General features: G+C 44.7%; 1 protein-coding gene across 1 annotated transcript in view; it reads left to right on the top strand.

Annotated features, from left to right (window-relative positions):
* The first annotated feature begins 1,117 nt into the window (after positions 1–1,117).
* Positions 1,118–9,284, top strand: part of PLD1 (phospholipase D1) — a 193,974-nt gene continuing 185,807 nt past the window's right edge. Inside the window, exon 1 of the mRNA XM_084874150.1 lies at positions 1,118–1,263. The gene's annotated coding sequence lies outside the window, so the exon portion shown is untranslated. The remainder of the gene's footprint in view (positions 1,264–9,284) is intronic.

The following is a 9,284-nucleotide window of genomic DNA, read 5'->3' as shown; positions in this document are numbered from 1 at the left end:
CGTGAAGGCTGTGTGACCCTCCTATCATTAGGAAAAGATGTGCTCAAGAGAGAAAAATGCAGTCCAAGGAGGGCTGAGCAACTATAGGTTACAGGAAAACAAGAGTTCCAGACTATAAGGTCACCCATCCACCCCCACTTTGGACTTGGCCTGGGATAGTCTATTTTTCATTTCATGAAGCTCCATGTGTGGAGTAAGACATTATGTAACTTGGCCAGTCTTGGTGTGCAATATCCAGGAAGCGCTTTAAAGTGGCCATCGTTGTGAACCCTTGGGTGCATGTGGACACCATTGCTTCCTTTGGCTCTGGCCGAGTGCGTTATTGTGTAATGAGGCTAGAGCTGGCCTCTGTTCAAAACTATCTTCCCAAAGGGCTGCTAGTCCAGCCACGTGACAACTGGTTCTCTTTTTCGTGAGACGTTATTTTAAGTAGACTAAAAACATCCAACTTGCTCTATTTGAGCAGTTCCATGGGTGCAATGGGAATTCTCCATGTTTTACTCTCGGTTTGTTATTTTATGCTAAGATTTCTGAAGGACAGCTAGCTGGAGCTTTAAAAGATATCAAGACACAAATTCCTAATCTCCTGCATTCTAAAATTGGGTGACTGTAGGCAGCTTGCTTCACGTTTCTGGTTTCCTTATCTGTAAATCAGCCATAATGCCTACTCTAGGCTTTGGAAGAAGGCTTACCAGGAAAGCCCCTCCTTTGAAACTGTCACCCCAGACAAGTTATTTCACCTGTGGTATCAGCTGTGCCCCTCCTTGTAAAATGGGCTAATGGTGCCTACTAGCCGCAATAGATGAGACTTTGATAATAAAAGCAAAGCTCCTAGAACAGTGCCTTGGCGCATGGCGGCTCAGGAGTACCTGAAATTAAAGACACTAGTGCCAATTAGCATCCCCTAGAAGCCTAGATGGATGCTGTTGACTTAATGAAAAGTTGGGGGGGGGGGGGGGGGGGAGAGAAAGAGAATAGGAACCCAGGACCAGGACTTGGACAAGGCCAGGTGACCTGAGCCCATCAGCTCCGTGGGGGTGATAGCCTGCACTACCAGGCGCCCCGGACTGAGAACCGCCTCGCCCCACCCCTGCCCGGGCGAATCCGGGTGGCGAGTTCCGGGCGGCCGCGGAACCCGGTCCCAGTGCAGGCCCTTCCTCTTTCCCTCCTCCCTCGCCTCCAGCTGTGCCAGCTGCGCCCGAGCCCCGAGATCCAGCCGCCGCCCCCACGCAGGTGCCCACCCACGGCCGCCCGGTCCTTCAGGTAGGAGCTGCGCCGTGGTCCCAGCGCGTAGAGCTCCCGCGGGAGGGAGTCTGGTTTCCGCTGGCCTCGCCCCCTCCGCCACTTGAACTTGGACGGGACCTTGGCAGCAGCTGGCGCCAGGGCCTTGCGGCTTCACGGGACCCGCCTCCCCTCCCCAGGGGCCAGGGGCCTCCCTCGCGCCCCGGCCCGTCCAGTTCCTGCGGAGCGGACGCCGGCAACTTGGGCGCGCACTTTCTTCGGGGCGGGAGTCTGCGGGGGCGCAGAGCCACCCTGGCTCCAGGCCTAGATGGGGGTCTCCCTCTGCTGGGTGCACCCTCCCTCCCCCACCCCGACGTGCCCCCCTTCGCAGTGTCTGGCGCCCCCAGGTCCCCTCGCGCTCCCGGGGTGACAGGGGTGGCGGGCGCGCCCGCCGGGAAGCGCCGTGTCCCCAGGCTGAGAGCCCAGCCTGCAAGACACACAGTCCCGGGCGTGCGGCCACCCAGCTGCTCGCCAGCGGCGCCAGGAGGTGATGACGCCGCCGAGGCGGAGCATGGGACAGGGGACACAGGGCCTGGAGCGGGGACTGTTGTTTTTCTCTCGCTCCAGCTCCAAGTTTTTTGGGATCCCGGTCTCAGCTGCGCCGGGGAGCGCGGGGCTTCAAGTTTTGACGGGGATTTCGCAACGCCCTCCAGAACTGGCCTTGTAGAATCAGGCCAGAGCTGCCCCCACGCCTATATTTACTTGCGCCTTCTCTTAATCTCGGATTGTGGCCGCCTTTCCTTCCTCTCTCAAGTGCTACATGCAAGTGGATTCCTAAGAACCTTCAGGGCTTCTGCGTTTGACCCCCTCCTATGTCTTTCCCCGGAGAGGCGAGTTCCGTTAACCTTATCTGCCAGGCCTGCCAATTTCGGTTTAGATAACCCTCTGTGGGCCTTCAGAGCGTCTCCGGGAGACTAGGTCCCCAGAGACCTTGGTGCTTTGTTAAATGGGCTAGTTAATGGCATGCAATGAAAGCCTGAAGAATGAAGAGTCGAAAGCATGACCTATTAACAGACCCCACATTTACACACTGCCTATCTGAACAAGGATCTCTTTAAGTAGTCAATGTTGTGTCACATATGTACAAGGGAATTTGTACCCGGGTTCTTACTCAGCCTTAGTACAAACTCAAGTGTTGTTTGGGAACCTTTTAACTAGTTGTTTGAGCTCCCAATTTGTCTTCTCTGGATCTAATATAAATCACAATTCATACAATATTTGTCCCTGGTGTCAGAATATTTATGAACTATGGTGCTCATTTAGGTTTGATGGGGACTGTGCTGCTTGGATATATATATCTCTCATGATCACCCCTAACCACTCCCCTGCCAGCCTGATATATATAATATAAAAGAGTAATATGCAAATTGACTATACCTTCTCTACACCCACAAGCCATACCTATCAGCCAATCAGAAGTGAGTATGCAAATTAACCCAACTAAGGTGGCTGTGGCCACAGAGTGAGCAGGAGGCTTGGGTTCCCCAGTGATGGAGGAAGCCAAACTTCCTGGCCAGCCCTGGCCTCTGTTCAAGGCTACAAACTTTCAATTATAGAATATAAATGAATCCCAGATCCCAGGGCCTTTGCTTGGGTTGCCAGGGGCCCTGGCCAGCCTGAAACCACCACAGGCCCCTTGACCAGGCTGCCCCATGTCCCAAGGGAATCCCCACCCTGATCCAGGATACCCTTCAGGGCAAACCAGCTGGCCCCCACCCCTGCATCAGGCCTCTATCCTATCTAATAAAAGAGTAATATGCAGATTGACCATCACTCCAACACACAATATGGCTGACCCCATAAGGACACAAGATGGCCACCACAAGATGGCCAGCAGGGAAGGGCAATTGGGAGGGACCAGGCCTGCAAGGTAAGGTAGTTGGGGGCAATCAAGCCTGCAGGGGAAGGCAGTTAGGGGTGACCAGGCCTGCAGAGGAGGGAAGTTGGGGGCAACTGGGCCTATAGGGAAGGGCACTTGGGGGGGAGGTGGCCAGGCCTTCAGGGGAGTGCAGTTAGGGGCAATCAGGCTGGCAGGGGAGCAGTTAAGCATCAATTAGACTGGCAGGCAGAAGCAGTTAGGGGCAATCAGGAAGGCAGGCAGGCGAGCAGGCGAGCCAGTGGTCTTAGATTGTGAGAGGGAGGTCCAGCTGCCCGTTTAGGCCCTATCCTACTGGGATTGCTTTAAATAGGGCCTATTTAATAGGCAGTCGGACATCCCTCAAGGGGTCCCAGATTGGAGAGGGTGCAGGCTGGGCTGAGGGACCCTTCCCCCCTCCATGCACGAATTTCGTGTACTGAACTTTAGTATGTATGTATATATGTATGTGTGTGTGTACATGTTTTTATTGATTTGAGAGAGACACAGAGAGGGAGAGAAACATCTATCAGTTGCCTCCTACACGCCTCCTATTGGGGATTGAGTTCGAAACCTGAAACCCAGACACATGCCCTAATAGTTAATGGAACCTGCTGAGCTGCAGGTGTGTGGGAGACATTCAACCACGTGAGCCACACCGCCCAAGGCTGTGTGTGTGTTTCTTGGGGTATACAGGAGGCAGTTGATCAATGATTCTCTCTCATCATTGATGTTTCTATTTCTCTCTCCCTTTCCCTTCCTCTCTGAAATCAATAAAAATATATTTTAAAAACATTTCTTGTTGGGTTTTAATAACACTTTAATGGTAATGATTGCATTGCAGGCTTTAGTTTTCTCACTAAGCAAGGTCTGTGTCTCTTCCCAAAGCTGAAATGCACTTTTTAAAGAGGAAGATGAACCGCCATCACTAGACTGATGTTTCCATCATCTTCATCAGGAAAGTTCTAATATATTATTATTCTAAAATACACTTGTGAGCTATTTCAATTTGTATGTAAAGGTATGGTGAGGTTTAGCTCTCCAGGGGGAGAAACAGGTAAGGGCGTTGTTGATAGTTTCCTCCCTTTAAAATCTTATGGAAACTGGAATACTTTTTCTATGTTAGCAGTGCAGTAGCACCTGTCTGAATTAAGCATGAGTTCAGATTGTGGCACCTATTTAGTAAGCAAAAGTAGTTTTGATCCAGCAAGCTGGCAGATGTAGCAATGTCCTCTCCATTCTAGGTGTTTACTGAGTGAGTATTCACGCCAGGGGACTCAGCACGTAAGATATGGCCCTTTAAGCTTCTTGTTAGTCTGGCTCATTGTTTTCTCTAAAGAAGTGCAGCTGTGCTAGGCCTGGTTTTCTATTTACAATCCTTTAAGTCTTAGCACCACAAAATAAAATGTATTCTCCTGCTGGGTGTGGTTAAATGTTTTTTGCAGGGTTAAAAAGAGAAACTCCTAACCTAAATTTCCCATGAGCAACTGTGGCATTTCTGATGAGAAAAGGAATCATACAAATTGTTATCTTATGTTTCAGTGGGAATGCGTTACAATGTGTTAGTTTCCCTAAATTCCCAGTGTACTGTAGAGTCTGGACCCCAGATGTTTTAGTGCTGGGTTATTGAACAACAGTGTATGTGATATACAAGTTTCATAGCATCTCAGTTCTTTTTTTTTCCCCCCTTCTGTTGTGAACCTTTCTTAAATTTTAAATTTATGGTACAAACATTGCAGCGACAGAATAAAATGATTTGCTTATTTAATCAACACTTATATGGCGTTTACTGTGTACCAGGCACTACTCCAAGCATTTTACAACATGAACACATTTACCACAAGGTTGTTTTGAAAATAAATGCACTCATCCCCATTTTATAGATGAGGCAAGTGAGGCACAGTGAGATCATAAGGCCATTCCAGGAAGCCTGAATCCAGAATTTTGGGACGTCTATCACCGGAAAAATGAAACCTGAGAGTCCACCCTTCTAACAAATAAACTTTTTTTTTTTCCAGGTTGCTATTGTATATTCCTGTCTTGTCCTTATGCTTAGGGGTAGATGATTTAATATCATTGCAGCTGGAGTGTAACATAGACAATCAGTTCAACTCCCTTATTTCTCAGAAAAGGAAATTAAGGTGGAGTGTGGTTATGCCCTGGGTTGAGAGTGTTAGGGCAGGATCCTGGCAACCCTCGACTGGGCCAAACCTTAACTCTTGATTGTGAGTAGGTTGGGGCAGGGATCCTGGGAGGTCTGAGGAGACCAGGGTGTGCATTTAGGAGTGCAACGGTACTTGCCAATCATTGTGACCATCCTGGAGCTAAGCTGCTAATTAAGGGCCTTGATGATGTCTGGGGCAGACAGAGTAGAAGCTTGCACAGACCATGGATGTGTTGCTGGTTAGGGCTCCACAATCCTGGGTTCCTTCCCCAATGGCTGGTGAGGCCTGTGATCCCGCGCTCCCCTTTGAAAGTGGGGGATCTTTTATTTTGTCCTCAATCATTTTATGAGCTTCTTGGATCTAGGGTTGGGAACATTTTAAAAGTCTCTGACGCACATAAGAAAATCAGCCAAGAGCAACAGGGAAATAAAAATAATTTCGTTTAGTCGATTCTTTTGTTGAGAGAAAGAGAGACTTCTAAGGGCATAAACTGGCAAACTTTACATCAAGAACAGGAAAATCGAAGTTCAGGATTCAGCAGAGGTTTTGTTCAAAGTAGGCTTTCACAGGCCATACATTTGGGTGAAATAGAATAAGGAATAAACACTGGGAAAGGAAAACAGTGGAAAGGGGGGGAGAAGCAATTGTAGAGAGAGGAGGAAGTCAAAGAGGGAGCATTACAAGGTAAAAGTCAGGGTGCTAAAACCTGTCAGGTCTTTATGCAAGTTTTATTTTATTTTATTTTTAAATATATTTTATTGATTTTGTACAGAGAGGAAGGGAGAGAGATACAGAGTTAGAAACATCAATGAGAGAGAGTCATCGATCAGCTGCCTCTTGCACACCCCCTACTGGGGATATGCCCGCAACCAAGGTATCGATACATGCCCTTGACCGGAATCGAATCCCGGACCCTTCAGTCCCCAAGCCGACACTCTATCCATTGAGCCAAACCGGTTTTGGCAAGGTCTTTATACAAGTTTTAGTGTGTTACTTATTTATTTTAAAAACCTATATTGTTTAAAGTATTACATATAATATTACATATGTCTCATTTTTCCCCCATTGACCTTCCCCGGCCACCCCCACCCCCAGCACATGCCCTCACCCCCTGTCTGTGTCCATTGGTTATGCTTATATGCATACAAGTCCTTTGGTTGATCTCTTACCCACCCACCCCTGCCTTCCGACTGAAGTTTGACGTTCTGTTAAATGCTTTTCTGTCACTGGATCTGTTTTTGTTCATCAGTTTATGTTGTTCATTATATTCCACAAATGAGTGAGATCATGTGATATTTATCTTTCTCCGATTGGCTATTTTGCTTAGCATAATGCTTTCCAGATCCACCCGTGCTGTTGCCAATGGTAAGAGTTCCTTCCTTATTACAGCAGCATAGTATTCCATTATGTTGATGTACCGCTGTTTTTTTAATCCACTCACCTGCTAATGGACACTTAGGCTGTTTCCAAATCTTAGCTATTGTAAATTGTGCTGCTATGAACATAAGGGTGTATATGTCCTTGCTGACTGGTGTTTCTAGTTTCTTGGGATATATTCCTAGAAGTGGGATTACTGGGTCAAATGGCAGTTCCACTTTTAGTTTTCTGAGGAAACTCAATACTGTTCTCCACAGTGGCTGTACCAGTCTGTATTCCCACCAGCAGTGCATGAGGTTCCTTTTTCTCCACATCCTCGCTAGTACTTGTTGTTTGTTGATTTGTTGATGATAGCCATCTGACAGTGTGATGGGCCTTCACTGTCATTTTGATGTGCATCTCTCAGATGATTAGTGACTTTGAGCATGTTTTCATATGTCTCTTGGCCTTCTGTATGTCCTCTTTCAAAAACTGTCTATTTAGGTTCTTTGCCCAGTTTTTGATTGGATTATTTATCTTCTTTTTGTTAGGTTGTATGAGTTCCCTGTAAATTTTGGAGATTAAACCATTATTGGAGATAACATTGGCAAACATGTTCTCCCATGTAGTGAGCTTTCTTGTTTTATTGATGGTTTCTTTTGCTGTGCAGAAACTTTATTTTGATGTAGTCCCATTTGTTTACTTTTTCCTTAGTTTCCATTGCCAGAGGAGCTATATTGGTAAAGATATTTTTATGACATATGTCTGATATTTTGCTGCCTATGGATTTTTCTAAGATTTTTATGGTGTCCCACCTTACATTTAAGTTCTCTATCCATTTTGAGTTTATTTTTGTGTAAGGTGTAAGTAGGTGGTCTAGTTTCAATGTTTTTGCATGCATTTGTCCAATTTTTCCAAAAACAATTTATTGTATTAGAGATTGTCTTGACTCCATTGCATGCTTCTGCCTCCCTTGTCAAATATTAATTAACCATAATGGCTTGGGTTGATTTCTGGGTTCTCTGTTCTGTTCCATTGGTCTTTAAGTCTGTTCCTGTGCCAGAACCAGACAGTTTTGAGAACTGTGGTTTGGAATATAGCTTAATATCTAGTATTGTGATCCCTCCAACTTTGTTCTTCTTTTTCAAGTCTGCTGTGTCTTTTTTTAATTTCATATGAATTTTTGGAGAGTTTGTTCTAGGTATGTGAAACTAGTATTTTAATGCCTTTAGTATTTTAATGGGGATTGCATTAAATCTATAAATTGTTTTGGATAGTATGGACATTTTAATGATATTGATTCTACCAATCCATGAGCATAGTATATTTTTCCAATTGTTTATGTCTTCCTCTATCTCTTTTTTTCAATACCCTGTAGCTTCTGAATACAGGTCTTTTACATCCTTAGTTAAGTTTATTCCTAGGTATCTTAATTTTTGGTGCAATGGTAAGTGGAATTTTTTTTTCTTCTCTTTCTGTGAGTTCATTATTGGTGTATAAAAAAGCCATCAATTTCTGGGTGTTAATTTTTTATCCTGCTACATTGCCAAATTCTTTTATTAAATCTAGTAGTTTTTTGATGGAGTCTTTAGTGTTTTCTATGTACAATATCATGTCACCTGCAAATAGTGACAGCTTTACTTCTTCTCCAATTTGGATACCTTTTATTTCTTCTTCTAGTCTGATGGCTATGGCTAGCTCTTCCAGTACTATTTCAAACAGGAGTGGTAAGAGTGGGTATCCCTGTCTTGCTTCTGTTTTTAGGGGAAATGGTTTTGGTTTTTGCCCATTGAGTATGATGTTGGCTGCAGGTTATTCATATAAAGCTTTTTTAGGTTGAAGTATGATCTCTCTATTCCCGCTTTGCAAGAGTTTTTATCAAGAAAGGGTGTTGGGTTTTGTCAAATTACTTTTCTTCATCGATTGATATGATTATACTATTTTTATCTCTCAATTTGTTTATGTGATGTATCATGTTCATTGATTGGCGGATATTGTATACCATCTTTGCATCCTTTGGAAAAATCCTACTTGGTCATGGTGTATGATCTTTCAAAAATCATGCTGGATCCGATTTGTTAGGATTTTAGCATCTATGTTCATTAGAGATATTGACCTGTAACTCTCTAATTCTCTTTCTTTATAGTGTCTTTATCTGGTTTTGGTATTAGGGTGATGCTGCCTTCACAGAATGAGCTTGGAAGTGTTCCCTCCTCTTGAATTTTTTAAATAGTATTTGGAGAATAGTTTTAGTTCTTTTTTGACTGTTTGGTGAAATACCCCTGTGAAGCCATCTGGCCCAAAGCTTTTGTTTGCTGGAAGCTTTCTGATAACTGCTTCAATTTCCTCCATAGCTATCATCCTATTCAGGTTTTTTTATTCTTCCTGATTGAGTTTTGAAAGGTTGTATTCTTCTAGGAATATATCCATTTCTTCTATGTTGACCAGTTTATTGGAATAGAGTTGCTCATGGTATTTTTTTTTTTTTAATAATCCCTTGTATTTCTGTGGGGTCTATTGTTATTTTGCCTCTTTCATTTCTGATTTTGTCTATGTGGGCCCTCTCTCTTTGCTTCTTGGTGAACCTAGATAGAAATTCATCAATCTTTTTATCCTTTCAATGAACC

The sequence above is a fragment of the Pipistrellus hanaki genome (genome assembly GCF_964339955.1).
Source record: "Pipistrellus hanaki genome assembly, chromosome: 2".
NCBI classification, from domain to species: domain Eukaryota; kingdom Metazoa; phylum Chordata; class Mammalia; order Chiroptera; family Vespertilionidae; genus Pipistrellus; species Pipistrellus hanaki.
Note: the sequence above shows the minus strand (reverse complement) of the source record. Positions and strands in the feature narration are given on the sequence as shown.